This window comes from Alexandromys fortis, unplaced genomic scaffold (assembly GCF_014885135.2).
Source record: "Alexandromys fortis isolate MF-2015 unplaced genomic scaffold, M_Fortis_MF-2015_v1.1 scaffold_151, whole genome shotgun sequence".
NCBI lineage: Eukaryota > Metazoa > Chordata > Mammalia > Rodentia > Cricetidae > Alexandromys > Alexandromys fortis.
The window spans coordinates 1902408-1925381 of NW_026068043.1; positions in this window are offsets into that span (position 1 = coordinate 1902408).

Consider the following 22974-nt stretch of genomic DNA (forward strand, 5'->3'; position numbering starts at 1 on the left):
TCTTATAAAGAAAAACATTTAACTGGGGCTGGCTTACAGTTCAGAGGCTTAGTCCATTATCATCATGGTGGGACATGGTGGTACGCAGACGGACATGGTGCTGGAGGAGCCGAGAGTCCCCTACATCTTGATCTGCAGGCAACAGTGAATGAATTGAGAAACTGGGCATAGCTTGAGCATAGGAGACATCAAATAGCATAGACCACTCCCACAGTGTTGCACTTCCTCTGACAAGGCCACACCTCCTAATGATGCCACTGCCTATGAGCTTATGAGGACCCTTTATATTCAAACTACCACACTGTGGTGCTATGAAAGGCCTCTTTATCTCAACAGAGTTAATATATGCAGTTATAGTTAATATAAGCAGTTAAAGTTAATATATGCAGATTATATTTTTGAAATTAATCTTTCAGTGTGCACACACAGCCCTGGCACTCTTGGACCCCATTCTATGGTCTTTCTACCCATGGAGGTCTGGGTTGGAGGTGCCCTAGGAGCAGGTGCAGTGTTGAACGAGGACCATCTCAGCCTTCTTGAAGTCACATATCACAGTGAAGCAGCAGATAAAAGGAGGCCAAGGAGGGCTGGACATCCTCATGGAACGCTGTAAATTAACATATGAAAGAAACCTGCTGAAACTGAAGCTCGGGCTGTAGAGTGCTTGCCTAACAGGCACCAAGCCATGTACCCCATCCTGACACTGCATATATCTGGCATGGTGACCCACGCCTCTAAACCCAGAAGTGGGGATTAGAGGTAGAATCATAAATTCAAAATCATCCTTGGCTGCATGGGATGTTGGAGTACAGTCTGGGATGTGTGAGACCCTATTGGAAGGAAAAGGGGGAGGAAGGGAAAGAAATTGCTACTAGAGAGGAGTGAGTCCACCCCCAGCAATCAAGGTAACAGATAAACCACTTGTACTAGAAAGTCTACAGTGTACAAATGAGTTCTAACAGGCCCATCCGCTACGTAACATTTGCCATTGAGCTTCTAAACTTCCTCCCAATTCCAGCTCACATCCACTCTCGTAAGTGTTTGTCTCTTCTCTTTTTCCTTTGCTTTGGTTTCCTTTCTGGTCTTCCTTTGCTTTGCTTCATTTGTTTGAGACAAGGTTGTACATACCCCAAGATGACCTCACTGGTAGCTAAGAATGACCTTCAACTCTTGATTCTCCTGCTTCTCTTCCCGGAATGCTGGAGTTTCTGGTGCTCACTGCCATGCCCCCAGCTTTTCTTTATGTGGGTCCTGTTGACCGAAGTACAGGTCCTCATGCCTGCACACCACACACAAATATCCACTGAGCTACCGTCCAACCTTCTAGGAAACATTTAAAAGCATATAACTTCTTTTCAATTCCATACCTATAACTCGCTGATCAAACTCTCAGATGGTAAACGTCTCACCCTCTACTACTTCCTGATGGCAGAAGCTGCTATGTGACTCCCAGCCTTCTTTTCTTCCTTCTTACTTAAATAAACCTGTGCAGGGATATTGTAGAGATATGAAATATGACTGTTTTTAAAGAAGCCCACACCAATGCTCTCTGGGGTGTGTCTTTTCCCCCCCCTTGGGTGCCTCTCTTTCTTTTAACCCTTCATCCTTCAAATCTCTATTGAAATATCTCTAACAAACCCCAGCTCAGCTTCAAACTGGCTAGTCTTGAAACTCTTTTTTCTGTCAGTGTCAAGAACCTTGGGTCAACTGAGCAGAGGTCCCTAAAGAGTTAGATGAACTTCTCGGGCTGCTGTAGGTGATAGGGAGGAGCCATGTCTCCATCTTTGCTGTTGGCCAGGGCTAAGTCATCCTGTAAAACTCCTCCGTTTCAGTTAGATCATGGTGGGTTTTGTTGTTGTTGTTTTTAAGAAAATAATCTGGTTTCCAGAAATGAAGCAGCTCGTTCCTCTAGATGCTTACTGTCCCTGCCCCATCTAACCTCACTAATGGGTGACAAGGAAGGGTGTTTACTGATCATGAGCACTCTTTAAATGACTACTCACTGGCTACCCTAGCAATGGCCCACTGAGAGTCACTGAGGGCCAAAACCAGGAACTTTTTACCCTCTTTCCCTTCTCCTCTTCCTGTGCAAACTCTAAGAAATGACAGCCACTCAGTAATGTGATTGAAGTCTTGTGCCATGGAGTCATCTGCCTGTCTAACTATAACAGTGGATCTCAAAGTGTCAATCATGACCCCTTTGGGGGTTGAACGACCCTTTCACATGGTTCATGTATCAGATATCCTGCCTATCAGATATTTGCATTATGATTCATAGCAGCAGCAAAATTACAGTTATGAAATAGCAACAAAAATAATATTATGGGTGGGGGTCTCTACAACATGAAGAACTGTGTTAAAGGGTCAGAGCATTAGGAAGGTTGACAACCACTGGTCTGGACTGCTTCAAACCATTAATTCATACATGTTTTCTCAGACTGACGACATTAATGTCATTCCAATCAATCTCTTACATAAAAGGACAGTCCACCTCAGTGTCCCTCCTGAACCTCAAACCGGAAACCTCGTACTTGTTGCTTTGACAATATCAGAAAGAACCAGGGTCCTCTCTGGATTCCGTGCTCACCTCTGCTCCTCATAAAGAAAGAAAAAGAAAAGAAAAAAAGAAAAAGCTTCAAATTTCAAATGTCAACCCACAAACATGTCGCCACTCATCTTGACACTAAATCCCCTAATGCCTTCACATTTGGCTTCTTAAGAAAGCGTGGCTTTCTGACAGGCGAATTATCACAGCCCACCATCATGTAGAACAGCGCTAGACGGGACTCCCATCCGTCAACGTGTTCCCTTTTAACTGGTGCGTATCGATTACCCGGGCCAGAGAATTGTGACAATCAATAACCTCTCTGTCCCAGAGAAAGAGCATTACGAGACTGAAAAAAAAAAATTAGCTTGTTTCATACGAGAAGGAAACAAGATGCCAATCGCGTCTCTAAAACCCAACCTGATACGTAGCAGCCTCTCCGAGTCACAGATGAGGAAGCCATCCTGATGAGGGAAGATGAGAGCTTTGTTGGATAAATACCCAGCATCAAAACCACAAGAAGGGGGTTCCTCAATGTTCTCCTGTCCTGTGGGACACCCTCTGCCACCTCTGGGCTTTCTTACCCTGCTGGCATACTCAATATCATCATAACTGGTGTTATGCTCAGAAGTGATTAACAATTTATCCCCAAATGTAGCAGCTTGTAGTGACCGTTTTGTTGGACTCAGGTTTGGGGGATCAGGAGTTTGGGGAATTTCAGGTGGGAAGTTCTTGCTTGGGAGTGCTCATGGGATACCACTAGCTACCCACTGCAGCTGCAGCTTATATAGAGAATCTAAGATACTGTGTGTGCGGAGCTGAGACGGGGTGATGAGTACGAAGCATGGAGAGGGCTCCAACTGCACTTACAAGCAAGAGGTTCTCCGTGGAGCACTGGTTTTCGTGTGTGTGTGTGTGTGTGTGTGTGTGTGAGAGAGAGAGAGAGAGAGAGAGAGAGAGAGAGAGAGAGAGAGAGAGAGAGAGTATTATTACAGGACACAGGGGGCAGTCAGAGGACAACCTGTGGAAGTCCTTTCCGTCCTTCTATCCTGTTGGGCTCTGGGGACTGAAGGTCATTAGACCAGATTCAATACCTTTATCTTCGGGGCTGAGCCTCTGGCCTTGACTTTTTACATTATAGATAGCCCGAGGTTTAATCTTGGTTGGTAACTTCACAAGGTTTAAAATCACCATGGAAATGAACTTCTGGACAGGCCTATGAGGAGATTGCTAGACTGGGCTAATAAAGAGGGAAGACCCACGCTGAATGTGGGCGGCACTGTCTCCATGGGCTGGGGTCCTGGACGGGATGAAAAAGAGAAAGCGAGCTGAGCACCAGCATCCGTCTCTCTCTGCTCCCTGACTGTGGAGGCCTTGTTCTCCTGCCACCATGCCCTCCCCACAATGATGGAACTTCAAATTTTCAGAATAAACTCCTCTGCCCTTCAATTCTTTCTTGCCAGGTCTATAGTTACAGCCTCCAGAATAATAACCAATATATATTTCCAAGGCACACATCCCAAAAATGGTTGGAAACTTTTTGTTTTTTCGGATTTTCGAGACAGGGTTTCTCTGTAGCTTTGGAGCCTGTCCTGGAACTAGCTCTTGTAGACCAGGCTGGCCTCAAACTCACAGAGATCCGCCTGCCTCTGCTGAGTGCTAGGATTAAAGGCATGCGCCACCACCACCCGGCGGGTTGAAAACTCTTTAAGTAGTACTATGTCTCCTCCACTGCAGTTTCTGGGTTGAGACAGATCCAGTAAAACGAACCTGCTCCTACTCAAAATGTGGGCCCTTAGAGTCTATGTCTTAAGAGCACTGCCAAAATTTAAATATCTATTTTTGAAATTCTTTTCTGAGCCCAGGGTAGAGAACATTGCAAGAATGGGTTGCGTGTTGAAACTGAGTCGTGTCCATTGGCACCACACACACAAAAAAAAAAACCCTGAAAGTAGGTGCCAGAGAGATGACTCATTATGACTCATTGATGATTCTCCAAGAGAACCTGAATTGAGCGCAATCCCTAGCGCCCAGATCCAGTAGGTTCACAAGCACCTACATCTCCAAGTCCAGGGATCTGATGACTTTTTCTGGCCTCCACAGGCATCTAAATCATGTGTGTGTGCTCACACACACACACACACACACCACAAATAAATAAATAAACAATCTTTTAAAAGGGCAATTTAAAGGGAAAAAAGGTGTTTATGGCTTACAGTTTGAAGGAATACAGTTCATTGTGGGAACACATGGGGCAGCTGGTTACACTGTGTCTGTCTGCAGCCAGAAGCAAGCACTTATGGGAAAAGAGATGGACTATGAAACTTCAGGTGACGGCCTCCTCCAGCAAGGTTTCACCTCCTAAAGGTTCCACAGCCTTCTAAAAAGCACTGATACTAGCCAAATACCAAGTGTTTAAACACAGTAAGCCCATGGGGACATTTTACATACAAACCACGCCAGTGGTGCTATAGAATGACCTTTTTGTATACTGTAAAGATGTACCATTCGGATTGATTGAATAAAATACCTAGTGGCCAATAGCTAGTCAGTATTTTCAGGCCAGAGAGGGTGCTGGGAAGAAGAATGGAGGAGAAACTGAGAGATGGAGAACAAACAAGACATGCAGGAGGTGAGGTAATGGCCATGAGCCATGTGGCTGCACATGATTAATAGAAGTGGGTTAATTCAAGTTATAAGAGATAGTTAGAAAAAAGTCTAAGCTTTCAGCCCAGCTTTCATAATTAATAATAAGTCTCCATGCCATGATTTGGGAGCTGGTTTGCAGGACAGAGAAAGACTCACTACACAGTGGATGATCAGAGATTATGAAGTACCAACTGTCACAAAGAGTGTTCTCGCTGTCTTAACTCATATCATCTCTTCTTATCCAAGTAGGTAGCCTAAGGCCAACTCAGCTACTCCAAGTGTATCACTTTGCTGAAAGTCAAGCAGTCTGTCTAAAGAACTACAAAGATTTACATTAACATGGATGTCTTCTTCCTGTTTACTTCCCTTGAAAGGAGGAAACAAGAGCTCCTGGCATACCAAACCTGTCTCAGAGGATTTTTGAAAGGTTGAATTTGGATGTATTGATAGCTGGACAAATAAATAAACTTCACTTTATTTATTTGCAGGTGTTCTACCACTGACCCCCCCCAGCCCCTCACTGGGGGATTCTAGGCAGGTACTCTACCACTGACCCCCCCAGCCCCTCACTGGGGGATTCTAGGCAGGTGCTCTACCACTGACACCCCCCCAGCCCCTCACTGGAGGATTCTAGGCAGGTGCTCTCTCACTAAGCCACACCCCAGTCCCTCACTGAGGTGTTCTAGGCAGGTGCTCTACCACTGAGCCACACCCCAGCCCCATCACTGGGGAATTCTAGGCAGGTGCTCTACTTCTTGTCCATGCCCACAGCAATTACTGGAAAATTCTAGACAGAACTCTGATTGCTAAACAACACCGAGCTCCTTACCGGCAGATTGAGGTTGGTGTTTCACCCCAAAGCTATATCCTCAGCTGTCTTTTTATTTTTTATTTTTTTACTTTGAGCTAAGGTCTCACTAAGATCCCCAGCCTGTCCTGAAACTAACTCTGTAACTCAGGCTAGCCTTGAATTTGCAGTATTTTTCCTCCACACCCAGCGTAATTGGGATGACAGGCCTGCACCACCGCATCTGAGTGTAGCCTCATTTCATACAGCTCCAGACCTTTAGAGTATGCATACCACATCCAGTCCCTTTAATCATTCAGGCTTCTGTGGACAGATGTGATGAGGCGAGGTAGAGGATGCTTGTGTGGGCCTGACCATTCTCCAGGTGAGCTGAAGATCGGAGAGGAATTCAGGGGAGGCCCTATGGCGTAAACAAGTCACCCAGAGGGAACCGTGTGCTTCATTCTGACCACATTCGCAAGGCTTGGAGAGAGGCTGGCGCGGAGGCAAAACTGGCAGCTGTTTTTCTCAAAATTAATTTCTATCCCCACAGTGATCAGTTCTGGTTAAGTGAGAGAATCAAATTATGTAAGTTACTTCTGCTGGGAAGGTCTGCTGCTCTGAATCTCGATGAAAAATAACACAATGCTGCTATTTAATTTTGAAGCCCCATCCGCTCCACTTGCAATTCATAAGGCTTCTGCCTCCAGCTCATAGGGTATTCATGGATCTCAGCAAACTTTGAAGGCAGACATGATTCATGCTTGGGACCCTACAGAGAGGCAATCCATGACCCTCTTTCTCCACAGGGAGAATAAAAAGGATGGAGCCCTGTCGTCTGGATTTCCAAAATGTCTGCTCCGTACACATCAACAGGCTGCCTCTAGTTATTTCGGGCTTGGCATCAACTCTGGGCAGACTAATCTATGACACAGTCACCATGATATCAAGGGCATTAAAGAGATAAGGAGTTATGGTTTGCTAATGTAAGTCAATAAAAAAGCAAGGACTTCCAACCATCCCTTCCCGAAGAAAAATGCTTCTAGAGTTACCAGAAACCTGGATAGTAGGTAGATGACAGCCTTCTTTTTAATCTCTCTCTCCCCCTCCCTCTCCTTTTGTGTGTGTGTGTGTGTGTGTGTGTGTGAGAGAGAGAGAGAGAGAGAGAGAGAGAGAGAGAGAGACAGACAGACAGACAGACAGACAGACAGACAGACAGAAGCAACCTTGGGTGTCCATCATTGCCTTCCACCTTATTTAAGGCAGAGTCCCCTGTGCCTCTCTGCCTTTGCTAGCAAGATTGGCTGACCCACAAGCTTCCAGAGATTCTCCCCCCCCACACACACACCTCTCATCTCACTACAGAAATGCCGGTTTTACTGACCTGTACCACTATCTCTAGCTTTACACGGGTTCTGGGCATTTGCACCCAGGTCCTCACACTTGTGTGACCTGTGCTCTCATCTGATAGTATCTTCCCAGTCCCCAAGAGAGTCTTCTAAAAGACAGTCTGAAATGTTGATGTAAAATGTTTGTGCTCTGAAGACCCGGGAAGAAGCATGTAAAATGAGCAACAAGCAGGCATCATTTGTTTTAGTTACTAATGCAATTTTGATTTCACTACTTAATTTACATATGAATCCGTCTAAAAATTTTAAACTGTAAGTGTGTGCATTTGTGTATGTGCATATGTGTCTTGTGTGCATGTGTGTGCATGTGTGTGCATGTACATGAGTTCAAGTGCCTACAGAGAGCAAATCCCACGGGACTGGAACTTCAGGTGCTTGTGAGTCACCCAGTGTGGATGCTGGGAACCTAACTCAGGTCCTTCACCTCAGAAGTAGTACATACTTTTGTCAGTATGTGCGTCGTGGGTTCATATGTGTCACACGGTGTGACACCCCTGTCACAGTATCTTGCTTCAGATTTGTTCCCGCATCATATTGCCCCATCTTCCCACCACTGACCTTCTCTCCTCAACCCTCGCAGGCATCTGTAGTCAGTTTTCATCTCCTCTCCTCCATACTCCCGGATAGAACTGAACTTACCGTTGGCATCACCTGTAGGTGGGACAAGTGGCCCAACTGCTCTACCTATACTGGGCTCTTATTCGCTGTTCAAAATGGGATCCACAGGATGGTTGGGCTGGCTTTGCTTGGATCCAAGCTACCGAGAGATACAACTCTAATTACTTCGAGCCTTTGATAAAGATCATATGTTCCTCCATTTTGAATCAAGAATGCAATTGATGATGCCCATGTCTTGGCCTGCACCTTCCTGGTACTGAGTAATTTATCCTGACATCTTAGATGTTAGAAATAATTCTTTCCATGAACTGACCATACATAATGTTAAGAATAACTGAGGCTTGGCCATGACAAGATTTAGAGTTTAGTAAATGGGAGAGTCCTTCAAATCTTCCCCAATCCGTAGATCTCATTCTTGCTCAAGAATATCTGACTGTACACTCGAGAGAGAAATACCATCATCAAGTCCTGCCCATCTCTCTGTTAGCATTTCTGTGCCCATGTTCACCCTCCTGGCGATGGAGGCTATGTGGGGGTCTTGCTCTGTTAGTAATAGACTTTTTGACTGATGACAATCTGGATACCTTTTCCATTTTTGAGACGCCATCTCACTGTGTAGCCCAGGATAGCCTAAAACTCTCAGCCATCTGTAGACCCCAGGCGTTGGGGTTCAGATGTGTTCCACAATCCCTGGCCTGATATGACTGTAGTAGTGCAATCACAGCCAGAGTAGAGGGACCAATTGCTCAGCAAATCCCACTCTTTAAAACACATTTCAAATATCCCATGGGAATGGGGAAGTGGTTCTGATGGTAAAGGGTTTTCTGAGCAACCGTGAATCTGAAACTGAGTGTAACCCCATAAACCATAAAAAAAATCTGGGAACAACAGTACAAACCTGAAATCCTAGCACTGGGGATATGTAGAAAGGTAGATTCTGGCTTTCAAATGCACACTTTTATACCTACTTGCACAGGAGTGGACAAACACACACACACACACACACACAAATATGAGGTAGACCTTCTTCTGTTCTGGGTAAGGAGAGACAGCTAAGTCCAGGTGGTCTTTCCAAAGGTCACATGTCCCCTCCTGCCTGAGAGCTCTGATTGATTGCCACTGTAGTCTACCCCATCTAAAGGTGGAACACCTTCACCATGTAGAGAGCCTCAGGGCTGTTAGCTGCTCTGTTTGGATGACGAGTTCTGTGAAATGCTGAACCCCGCTCCCTGAGCACAGGACCCCTTGCCAGGCTTCAGCCCAGCCCCTCGCCTTTCTGTTACAGTCCTCTCAGATCCGAGCCCAGTCTTCTTTACGTAGTTGTAGCCAGATGCAGGATGTAGATACCCCACACCACCTGCTGTAGGGACGGTCCAGACTGCAACTCCACCATGATCTCCATGGTACCCACAGCAGAACACTAAGAGCCTGCGGAGATTATTGCAGTGACTCTAATTACAGGATGCCAAGTGGGCCACTTTCGGGTATGAGAACGGGGGCCTTTTCCCTGAGAGGACAGAAGTCCCTGCTCCTGCCCTGCACTGGTTGTTCTTCCCTCGCTGTGTGTTGTCCGTGCCCGCACACGCACCGGGCAGGGAAGTACTGCAAAGACAACTGATCCTGTTTGTGATCCCCGTTGTCTACCTAGGCAGATGCTCTTGACCTTGACCCTGGACCTCAGGCTGCGTGGTTCCCTGAAATGCTTCAGCCCCCAGAATGTGTAAATTTCATGCGCAGTCCATCACATTCATCTGAGGATTCTTATCACTTTCCTTGGCTTTTTAAAAAATGATAACATTGCTAGCCAAAAGATGGAAAGCGAGCAATGTATCACAGCTTCCTTTCTGCTCTGTCTGTACGCCCTTAGGAAAGGCAATCTAATAAGAAAGAGGGGCCAGCTTTGCTTCTGCAATCCCAGTATTTAAAAAGTAAAGCCAAGAGCATGAGGGGTTCAAGCCAGACCAAGGCTACATAGTCAGTTTAAGAGCAGCCTGGGGCAGAGACCTAAGCTACAGGTAGTGCCTCAAAATGACAAAGGAGAGGGGAAGGGATCTAGAGAAGAAGGGAGGAAGGGCAAGCAAGAAGGCATACTGAAACTGACTAAAGGACACAGTTGGCAAACAAAAGGATTCACAGAAACTTAACAAGAGTTAGCACCAACCATTTAAACTGCACCAACACCACACTGTGATGATTGCGGATGAACCAGAGACATTTGTACCTCCCGGTATAAACTGCTTTACTTTGTTCTTCTCTGAAATAGCTTTGTTCTTGGCTCTTTTGTTTTCTCTTGTGAGCTTTATAAGAATACAAACACATAAAGCTTTTCAAATTCTACAAAATGAGCCTTTTAAGGTTTTGGTTAGAGTTGTGGGTTATGTATTTTATCTAAAAGTTTCAGAATCTACTATAACATTTCTTGCTTTCTTTTTTTAAAGGTCTGTTTTTGTTATTTTTAATTGGGTCTCTGAGTGTATGACTCTGTGTGGATATGTGCACATGAGTGCAGGTGCCCTTGGAGGCCAGAAGAGGGCGTCAGATTCCCATGGAGTTGGAGTTACAAGTTGTGGGAGCCACCTAGCATAGGTGCTAGTCACTGAACTCAGCTCTTCTGCAAGCACACCAAGCACTCTTAACCATGGAACCATCTCTCTAGTCTATTTACTTTCTTTTGTAGTTGTTGCTAGTGGGGAGAAGACAGGGTCTCCCTAACTATGCATTCCAGACTAGTCAGGAACTCTCAGTCCTCCTGCTCACGCCAAACTCCTAGGTGGCAGGATTACAGAAATATGGCACTATGCTTGGGCCTCTATTGCATATCATTACTGCTGTGTGATTTGCATTTTTAGGATTATGTTTTTATGTATATGTGTCTCTGCGTGTATGTGTGCCTGCAGAAAGGAGAGTGGGGTGTGGGATTTCCTAGAACTGGAGTTACAATTCATTGTGAGCACCCAATGTGGGCCTGGGAACAGAACTTGGATCCTCAGCAAAAGTAGCAAGTACTCCTAACTTCTGAGCCTTCTCTACGGCCCTATTGGCTCATTTTCCAGATTCATACTGAAATATCTAATATCTGTGTGTCTCTCTGTTTCTCTCTCTGTGTGTGCACACACACGTGTGTGTGTTTGTGTACATTTTTATGCATGTGTTTGAGCATATGTGTGTGAGGGTACATTGCACATGTGTGATCAGGTTTCCTTACCTTACGTATTGAGACAGAGTTTCTCACTAATTGACACAGGATCACTCACTTGAGCTTAGAGCATGTCAGTTCAGCTAGCCAGCTTGCCTACATCTATGTCTACCTCCAAGCACTGGTATTCCCGGGGGGGCTCCCACCTAGCTTTCATGTGGGTACAGGGTATCCAGTTGTTCCTCTCACGTATATAGTGTGAGCATTGTGGACTGAGCCTATCTCCCATCTACAACCACATTCCTCTTCTTCTCTAAGATGAGCATATGAAGCTGTAGCTTGCCTCTAAGCACACCTTTAGCTGCATCCAGCAATTCTGTGATATTTCAATAGTCACATTCAATATTCTTTCATCTAAGATGTTTTTTTCCCCAAGCTAGCATTTGTAAGTTAGAATGCTAATACTTTCTATGAAGTGATATGGGGTAATTCTAAGGATATATTGCCAAGCTGGAAAAGCAAAATGTAAAATAGAATTTATAAAGCTACTTTTGATAGGAGAAAAGGAGTATATAGAATCACAGTTACAGATGTATTTCTTATTTCCTGCAAAAGGAATAACTCAGGAGGATAAAGCAGAAGCTAACACAATTGCTCACGTACAGAAGATGGATTAGTAGGCTGTGCGGGGAAGTGAAAAGGATAGATGCTTCTTCAAGAATATTGTTGGTACAGATTTTACTTGAGGAACACGGTAATGTTGTACTTATTCAAAAATAAAATGAATCCAACAATGGTGAAAATAGAAGCAGCCTTGAAGTGAACAACAGCATAAAAAATGAACACAGAAGCAGCCGCCTGGACGGCACAGGGAGTCAAGGCTCCCGTCTGCAAGCGTGATGACCTGATCTCGATTCCCAGGACCCACATGGTGAAAGGAGAGAATGGACGCCCAGAAATTACCCTCTGACCTCCATAAGTACACTATCACCTGTGTGCACACACCCATACATGCATGCATTTTCAAATGTCAACTATAGAATATGAGCGTGCGTAGGAAGAAGAAACTGAAAGGGCATCCATCCATCTGATATCCCTAACACATTGCCAAAGACCCAATAGCCTACCTGACAGAAGCTGATTGCTCACAGATCTGGAGGACGCCAAGTCTGAGGTCAACTTGCATGTTGTTTCTTTCTCATATGGGCACCAATCCCACTATATCAGTGCTGCAGAACATGGCCTCTGAGCAAAAGGGCCATCGTCTTTATCCATCAACTCAGCCGTGTCTACTTTGCAAGAGTCCGTCATGTCAACCAGCAGACTGTTGACATTCCTCATAGAAGGACGAGGGTCAGCGGACCCTCACTTGGACATCTAGTCACACCTCCCAGGCATTTGTATGCAGTTTTGCCCCACTTGCACATGTATGTGGTCTGGGAGGTATTAGGGTACAAAGGCTGGGGGCAGATAGTAGAAGAAGGTCCATCTTTACCCCTATGGGGAAGCCATTATGCATGCTGGATGAGGTCATCACAGTACAGCCATTTCCTGGTCACTACCCTCCTGGTTGGTAACCTCTTACCCATACTCTGTAAAGAAATCCAATGAACTAACAGGTTCCCCGGAGTGGAATTTGGTAGAGTCATACCTGGTGTGTCCTTGGGAGTCGACATGATTTACATCTCCCCTGGGGAAGAAATTCTCGCAACATAAAGGACCTCCCCTTCATGACATCATTCAACATGAGTCACCCCCCAAAAGCATTATTTCCAACAACCTCTCGATTCCACAAAGATATGATCTGATCCACAAAGGAAGTAATTTTTAAGTACCTCTGTGGATGGAGGTAAACTGACCCCGCCTTTGCTATGTAATCCAGAGAAATCAGCTCCATTCTCTGAGCCTCACCTTCACTATCTGTATAATATTAATGATAACTGTGTGCACGCGCGTGCGCGCGGGCACACACACACACACACACACACACACATACAGGTAGCATCCATATAAATTTACTTATTTAACCCTACCTCTTGATCTATAAAGTGCTGGCATACAGTTTGCTCTCTATATTAGTAATCGGAAAACTACAGAAGAGAAAGCTAGGGAAATTTTCCCAGCCCATTCCTACTTGTCAACATACCAAATGGTTGAAATTACACGTGCTTGTATAAAATCTGCTGTCATGTAAGTGTGGGAGGGGAGTGTGTGTGCATATCTATATATACAGACATATTTTTACCTATGGTATATGTTGTTTATTATATATGTTTAGATATGGTTTAGGTCTATGGTATGTGTTATATATGTTATATAGTTATATGTTTATGTGAATATATCTAAGTGTGTAATGTGTGCATCATATATAATATATATGGGGGGGGTATGTGGGACTCTGCTTATATATCTGGTTAGTTCCTAACATGTAGTGCTTATTTAAAGACTTTTCAGATATTTTTGACAATGTGATTCTCTCTCGTTTGATTTCCTGACTTTCCCCATGCACAGATGAAAAAGTCACAAAGTGTTGTCCAGTCTACAGTGAAGCGTCTTAGCTAGCACCAGAAAACAGGAAATATCCATCCAAGTGTCTGTATTCCCATATTGAGTAGATGTGGCTTAACTTTTGGCCCACAGACTCTGAGCAGTGATCCTCATTCAAGCAGGGGGTAGGCAACGCTGAGTGGTGGAATGGGCTAGTGATGTTGGGCAGGACTTGTGTCAAGCATAGAGGACCAGCCGGACTTGCTGAGTTGAGATGGAATAACACAGGCAGTTAACACTTTTTAGAAATTCCTTCCTTAGTAATGACAGGGAAAAGTAGGCACAATTTTGAATGTTTTGGTAATAAAATTGGTCTTAACATGAGAGAGAAGCGGGATGTTGTATGTGCACAGATGTGGGTGCACACACATCCATGTGCACGTGTGGAGACTAAAGGAGGAAGTCGGGTGTCCTGATCTATCATCCTCTGTCTTTTCCCATTGAGATACTATTCCCAATAAACCTGGAGCTAGAATCGAGGCCTGCAAGCCCAGCAATCCTCCTGCCTCCACTCCCCGTAGCACTGGATTTCAAGTGCACATGCAGCTACACCTGTCTTTTTGCATGGGTGACGGGATCTGAACTCGGGTCCTGATGTTTGCACAACAAGTGCTCTTACTCTTATCCTCTGAGCCATCTCTCCAGTCCATGAGCCACCCCTGCCTTCTCTCCGACCCAGGAGATTGAAACGGGAGAAATACTGTAGCATTTTCTCTTGACAGAAAATGCATAGGCTGTAACTGGCTGGCCTGTCAGCTTGCCTTACTATAACCTTGATCCAACTCTAAAACCCTGGCTAGGGAGGAGACTGTCCTGTCATGAGAGGCACTTGGTGCCCCTCCTTTCATTAGAAAATAAATTCTGACCTTGTAGAGAGACAGAGCTGCATCTGTTTTTGACACAGCATGCTTAGGGCCCCTCTTCACAGGCTTCAACAAAAGAACAACAAGCCGTTTACGTCTTAAGAGAAGACGTCTATATTATGTGTAAGTATTCATTAGTTAAGTACATCAAATGTGCCACAAATGTAAAAAGTGTTCACAATATCTAGCATATGGCCTTATGGCTCTCTCCACAGGGAATTGGTTCCAGGATCCTCTCATAGATGCCAAAATCTAGGGATGCTCAAATCTTAAGATTATCAGACTATATTTTTTTAACTTGCAAATTGATCTGTTTAACAGGCTTGGAAGATTTGGAGCGGAAGCTGACCTCCAGAACAAATACACAAAATGCCTGGGAAGATGGCTCAGCCAGCGAGTCAGGTGATGGCTCAGCCAGTGAGTCAGGTGATGGCTCAGCCACTGAGAATATTGTCTAAGCATAAACACCTGAGTTCAGATCTCCAGCACCAACATAAAAAGTCCAGCATGTTTGTCCATGCACCTATAACACCATGGCTGTGGAAGGTGGAAACTGGGGGGTGACTGGGGCTTGCTGGTCATCAGCCTAGCTCCAGGCTCAGTGAGAGACCCTGTCTCAAGAGTTCCAGATACAGACAGTGATACAGAACAGGACTCTCTCAGTGTTCCCCTCTGGCTTCTATACAAACAGACAACATGCACCTTCATATACACATGCCCACACACACCACACACACACATGAATATAAACTCATAAGCATATAATTTAAGAAGAAAGAGAGTTGACTATATTCACATAGGTATGAGGCCATCCACTAGAGCATGATTGACCTATCATGGTCCACATCCTTAAAGAAAACTGAGTCTTCTTCCCCTAGCAGCCATCAGCTATCAATAGGTCTTCAGCCAGGGGTAAGAACTCATGTGTCTCTCCTTCATCCATGCTGGATTGTTGACTGGCTTGGTAAAAATGGATGGATAGAAAGATAGATAGATAGATAGATAGATAGATAGATAGATAGATGGTAGATGATAAGTATGTAGATACAAGGAAAGAAAGCTAGGAGATAGATAGATAGATAGATAGATAGATAGATAGATAGATAGATAGATAGATAGATGATAGATAGATACAAAGAAAGATAGATGATAGCTAGCTACATACATACATACATATATACACACCATATAGCTAAGATATAAATATATATATAAAAGACACCTATCAAAGGAATTGACCTAAAGACAGATAACTCTGCTTAGTTCAGAATGAATGAGATCTCAGAATCCACAGACTCTGACTCTTTCCTTTGTCAAAACAGAAGATCCTTTTTTTCCTGGCTGAATTTGAACTAAAACCTCTTTGTAAGAGAGAATGGTGACACCTGAGATGGCGGGTTTAGAGACCTAAGTGCCCACTTCATGTGACTTTCCAGACCTTGCCCTATCCTAGATGGCCACCCCTTTGGATTTACTCTGCTGCGATGGCACTGTTTCCGGGCACACAAACTGAGTGGCTGAATTGCAGTGGCCCGTATAACCCAGGCGGCCTCTTTCTTAGCTTGCAGGCATTCTCATTAGAAACATAAGCACACAAATTCAGTCTGGGTGGCAAAGCTGTGGCTGCTGGCTGGAGTACTCATTGCTAAGCTGCCTGTTGCTATCACTAGGAAAAAGAAGCAGACACAGGTTCAGAGGCAGGCTCCCGCATTGAGGGGTCCCTGTGGGTACTTTTCTTAAACCTTTTGTAATTCAGCTTCCTCATCTCAGCAATGGGTATAACAACCCCAATATCGCAGGTTGTGTCACCAGTGACCAGTACATATGGTCGTATCTCCAGTGTCTGATACCAAAACAGTCAACAAACACAAGATTATTTCTACTGGGTTATGATTCATAAATTATTGGATGTGAAAATTCATTCTAAGTGGAGTGTGACTGTGTGTGCCTGGGAGACTATGGCAGGAGGATCACTGCAAGTTTGAAGCCTCTTGAGATACTTAGTGAATTCAAGGCCAACCTGGGCTACAGTGCGAACTCAAGGAAGGAAGGAAGGAATAAAGGAAGGAAGAAAGGAAAGAAGGAAGGAATGAAAGAATGAAGAAAAAAGAAGGGAAGGGAAAGGGAATGGATGGGATGGGGAAGGAAAGGAAAAGGAATGGAGAAAGCATAGAAGGAGAAAAGTAATGAAAGGGAAAAGAAAACACAAAACTCGCTTGACATTAAAACGAATATGTCACATATTACGAAACGTTTCCAGGGAGAAAGTGAACATTCCAGCAAATGAATGATTCTTTTGACCTCTTATTTGAAACCAGCAGCCAGCTGCCACCTACACAGTTGGAATTCAAGGTGGTCTCTGTGAGAGGTTTGCTGACTAGAAGCTTTATTGGTCATTGAGGTGGTGGGGTGAGCAAGTCTGTGCCAGTATCTCTGATGGAAATTCCCATGAAGAGCTCAGGGCCTGTGGACCCGCAGATCGGCAAGGCTCAGCTCAGATGCCTAGACAGTGGGTTCCTTATTCTCTCTTTAGTTTAGCATGTGTCCACAGTCAAAACAAACCCCTCTGGAAAGCCTTTCTCCCTGTCTAACTGCTGAGGATTCATGTTGCTTCTCCTTTGCTTCACACACGTGCTTGCATGCATGCACACTCAGGAACATATGTACATGCACACACCCGTGAACACACACATGCTGCTGCTCCTGCTATTGTACATACACAAGAAATCTAAAATAAGACTGTATAAATGAAGAAAGGAAGGAAGAAAGAAAGAAAGAAAGGAGGGAGGGAGGGGGGAGGGAAAGAGAGAGAGAGAAAAAGAAATCCTCATTTGACAATGCATCACAAAACTAAGTTCAAAACCAGGGGCAAACAGTAAGCAAATCTCCAAGCATATCTGTGCTCTGATGCACATCCCACCACCGCATTCTGGGAAAGGGAACCACCCAGGTTTGCTGGTGAGCATGTCTGAACCAAAGGCACAGACAGGAGACCCCACTCACACTTGTAGTTCCCTAGTGTGAAGGGTATTTTTCTTTTGGTTTTCTTTTCTTTTTTTTTTTAAATTTGTTTACTCATTTTGTTTTATGTGTATGTATATGTACTTGAGTATCTGTGTGTGTGCCATGTGGGCACAGGTGCCCTAAGAAGCCAGAAGAGGGCATAAGACTTCCTACAACTGGAGTTACAGGTAATTGTGAACCACTTAGCATGAGTGCTGGGAACCCAACCTGGGTCCTCTGGAAGACCGGTAAGTGTTTCTAACTGCTGGGCCACTTCTCCAGCACTCTTTAATTGTGGTCATTGTCACCTTGACTAGATATAGAATCACCTAGGAGACGTGCTTCTGGGTGTGCCGAAGAGGATGTTTCCAGAGAAGAGTAACCGAGGAAGGATTATTCAACCCAAATGTGGGCAGCAGCATCCCAAGGACTGGGATCCTGGACTGCATACAAAGAAGAAAAAGTGCCTAGCACCCGCATCCATCTCTCTTTGCTTCCTGACTGTGGTTGCCATGTGACCAGCCGCCTTACATGCCTGCTGCCCTTCTCATCCCTTCAAGTCTCCTGAATGTATCTCTGAGGCAGGTTAAGTGTAGGGAACAGCTTAGCAACCTGGATCTCTGCTTGGCGTGGGCTATGCACATACCACTCCTCTCACAATGCACTTGGCAATGGTGATGCTTGGCTTTAATTATCAACTTGACCCAACTTAGAAATACCCAGGAAGAAAGTCTCAGTGAGGCATTTCTACACTGGGTAGGCCAGTGGACATGTCTGTGGGGCGATTTGTTTAATTAAGTTGATTAATGTGGGAAGCCACAGCCCACTCTAGACAGCACCATTCCTTAGTCAGAGGGTTCTGGACTGTCTATGAGAAATTCAGCTGAGCATAAACAACCAAGCAAGCATGCAGTTATTTCTCTCTGTCCCCAATTGCAGACATGCTATAGCTAGGTGATCAAGTTTCTGTCTTGACTTCTCTGCCATGATGGACTGTGTCCCCTCCAACGGTGAACCGGAAAAAAAAATCCTTCCTTAAAGCTGCTTTTTCCAGGTATTTTTATCTCAGCAATGAGCAAGGCCACTAATACAAAAGAGGAAGAACTATGCGGTTATGTAATTTGAGGGATGCACCTTCCCAAATCCCTAGACTACAGTGCAGAATTGTGGGACTTGGTGCAGAGCACATCTGAGGACAAATAACACCACTGCAATTTCCTAAGTCAGCCAACCTCACTTTCAGCCTTTTTATTTCCCCTCCTGAGGAAATGAACACCACGGTGTTCCCTGCACAGGGGAGTTATACGCCTTAAGGAAATCCATCACTATGGAGCACTTGTTTGAGTGCACGCACAATAAGCACTCCAAAGGCCATCGTCGATGATGGACCTTATCTGCTGTCTGGAAACGAGCAAGTGTTAGAATTGGAGTGACACATCATCCCTGGAGTCCTAGCTCTTAGATGGGTTCTGGTTTTGCTGACTTTGCAAGGTCCCCTGAATGTCACTCGTATCTCTGTCCTCTGTTCACACTGTCCCAAGAGCATCTTAAGCAGATTGCAGGTGAAACTTCCCTGGTGGGTTTAAGGGAACCTTCACCACACAAGTGGCAAAAATTAATCTTCATAATAGCCACAGGATGTCTCTCAGTGACATGTGGGAAGCTAGATTTCCAAGCAAAGAGAATCCCCCTCTTCTGTTGCCTTGGGCTTTCTCCTGAGCATCAGAGGATGTTTTTGAGTTCTAGCCATCATCTCCCCGTGTGAATATTATCTGTGAATATCACCTTTTAATCCTCCTGGCAGGTATGAGAACATGCTAAATAAGTGGTTCTCAATCTGTGGGCCATGATCCTCTTGGGGTCACATATGTGATATCCCTCACGTTGCAATTTCTAGCAGTAACAGAATTACAGTTATGAAGTAAGAACATACTCATTTTATGGTTGAGGGTCACTGCAACGTGAAGAACTGTTTTAAATGGATGTAGCACTAGGAAGGTTGAGAACCACCATCCTAAAGAGAGACCGTCGTCCTTTGGTTATGGAAACACTGAAATAAGGGGACTCAAGGAATTGGAATTTCCCCAAGTATCTCAGGTTGGAAGAAGGGAGTCAACAGAGGAAGATGATGCCTTTCTAGAGGAGATTTCACACAACTCTCAGTTGTCAGAGCACTTTGCAAAAGAAAGCAGAGCGCAGGCCATGATAAGCCAGTGATGGGCAGGACCCCACCCTGGCCAGTACCGCTCAGGCATGCACGCCCCTTGCTTTCAACTAAACCTAAGCCTCATGTTCGAACCCACAAATTTGGACTTAGGGGGAAGGGAGCCAGTGGATCTAGTGTTTCCTCTGCCCAGTGTGGCTGGATTGACTACAATTCCCTTCTTTCCCCTTCTCCACGTTTCTTAACTTGTCTCTTCAATTGTCCTATTGAAGGTGGGAGACTGGGGCTAGCTTACTAGGGTTTCCAGAGTCCAGACTCTGACTCTATTAACCCCAGTATCAACTCCAGTCCTGCTTCGGGAAGTTTTCTCAGGATTTCTGGAAGATGTGTGCCTAAGCTACTCTGCAATCTCCCTTTCTTCCTAGCATGAATCTCAGAAAAGGGACTGCCTCTGCTATGAGGGGACTCCATAACCATGGCAGCTCCTAAAAAGGATAGCTTTTAACTGGGGTTTGCTTACACTCTCAGAAGATTAGTTCATTACTGTCACGGCAGATAGCAGGCAGACATGATGCAGGAGAAGTAGCTAAGGGCTTCCATCTGGATCCACAGACAGCAGCAGGAAGAGAGAGATACTGTACCTGGCTCGAGCTTTGGAAATCCCAAAGCCTACCCTCAAGGACACATTTCCTCCAACAAAGCCACACCTACTCCAACAAGGCCACACCTTCTAATCCCTCTCAAGCAGTTCCACTCCCTAATAATGAAGCATTCAAATCTACAAGCCTATGGGGGCCGTTCCTATTCAAACCACCACAGGGACCTCGGCTCAGTATTTGTTTTACTCCTCTCTCAGATCTGCTATTGCTTGTTCTGCAAGGAGAATAGAGATAGCCAACCTCCTTTCTGCCAATGTTTGCTAGGTAGGATTTGGCATCTAACCTCCTTCAGGCCCTTTTCCTATGCTACTCTTAGACAAGACACAGAGTATCCACACAGTATTTCCTGCTGGCAGTGAGCAAGCCCAGGACCCCCTGGAGCCAGCCCCCCACCAGCTTCTCCTCCACATGTTGCTAAAAACCAATCTTGCAAGTGCATCTGTGCATTCTCTCCCTGCAACCAGCGAGCCATCAATTTTCTACTTCGAAAGATAATGCCAAGAGAGAAATGATTCAGTTAAGAGCTGGAGGACACAATTTGTAAGTCTTTCCTTTCGCAGTTCTAGTTCCTTCCACTTCAGACACCCTTACCCATGAATTGCTCACTGACACCCTCAGGATATACACAAGTTCTAGGAGCAGGAAGTAGATAGACACTTTGATGGACGTCTCCTTATTTTTCTGTCATTCACTTAATAACCTATCTTATTCCCAACCATAATAGCAGGCAATTTTTAGATTGCTTCGTGCAGGGAAGAAGGTATGTTGGAAATAGCCCTGCTTTGCATAATCCTCTTCTTTGGTACTGCATAGCGGGAAGGAAGCTCACTGATGTACCTGGGCATCTAGGTGAAAGGTATTTTTGAATGGGCTATGAGGTGTGGAAATTCATTCAACTGTGGTTCATTTGTTTGATGCCAGTGTGGTAGTTTTCTATGGATGCTGATGCTGCGGATTCTAGCCAAGGACTGAAGAGGTGGTTTAGAGATAAAGCATCTGCGGTTCTTCCAGAGGACCTGAGTTCAGTTCCCAGCACCTGCATCAGGTATCTCACAACCATTTGTAACCCCAGATCTCCTCTGGCCTCTGCAGGCACAGACACGCATATGTGACACACACACACACACACACACACACAGATCTTAAAAACTCCATCCAATGTAATAGTGTGTACCAACCTTAAAGATTTTTTTATGTTTTCCCTATTGATATTTTTATACACTGTAATGTGTCCTAAATTCCTTAGGAGTTCCAAAACTCATAGCGAAGAGTCAGAAATTTCACCTCAATCTATGTACCAAGTCACAATGTATCCATCCAAAGTCCTGGGTACTGTTAGCCAAGTAGCACTTCAACGATGAAGACACCCTTAGGTAGATGGACTTTTAGGGTTGGGAAGATGGTTTCAATGATGGATAGCCTTCCCAGCAAGCATGAGGACCTGAGTTCAATACCCAGCACCTATGTTTTAAAAAGTCTAGTAGTAATCACTTATAATCCCAGTAGTGGGGCAGTGTAGACTGGAGGGTCCCCATTCTCATCAGACAGCCTACCTGAATAGATGAGGTCTAGGCCAGCAAGAGACCTTACCTCAGAGTTTAAGAACTGAATGAATAAGGCCTGCAGACTGACACCTGAGGTTGTCTTCTGGCTTCCACAGGCACACAAGCACATAGATACAGCTTTTTTTTTCTATCCCTGGAAAATTCGAGTCACAGCTGTGAAACTCTGCCCAACCTCAGGTCTCACATTCCTGATCTGGAGATGAAAACACACCCCCCTCCTAGGGCTATCAATAAGCTAAGTCATTTGGCACCGACAGAGCTCCCCTGTGTTTAGAAATCACCTGTACTTTCTGTATGCATTAGCTTGCTAACTACATAAAACCGATTTCATTGGAAAGCATGTTAAATGCCATCCCTGCCGCTGGCAGCTTAGAGCAGAGTTATAACCTGTTCTGAGGGAAGTCGAAAGAGAGGGGCCATTCAGAGAGCTTGGCAAGAAGCCCTCTGCTGAAGCTCCAAACAAACCAACTGGCTCTCACCTGGAATTATGACTTCCATTGAAAGCTGCTGATTCAGGGGGGCCTGGCATGAATAGGTGCACTCTGGGCTACAGATGGGGGGGGGCAATTATGAGAGTTCGCTTCTAGTAGGACTGGGTTTTTGTATAAGGAGAAACGCGAGTGCCTTCTTGTCCCTTCCAAAGAACTCAAGCTCTAATCCACCAGGACACTGGGAATCTTAATGCAGAGAGAGAGAGAGAAAGGGGGAGGGGGGGCGAGATGAAATGATCAACAACTGCATTGCATTTGCAGAGAGAGAGAGAGAGAGAGAGAGAGAGAGAGAGAGAGAGAGAGAGAGAGCGCGCGCCAGGGGAGACGCAATGATCAACATTGCGATGGATTATTTGGAATGTTAAGCGATTCATAGAAATTTTTATTGTCCTTTCTTTTAAAAATTTACTGTGTGTGTGTGTGTGTGCACATGTGCGCATGCGCATGTATGTCTGCACTTGTGAGCAAGCTTCCACAGAGGCTAGAAGTGGTGATTGTGAGCTTCCCAGCTTTGGAGCTGGGAACTGATCTCAGGCTC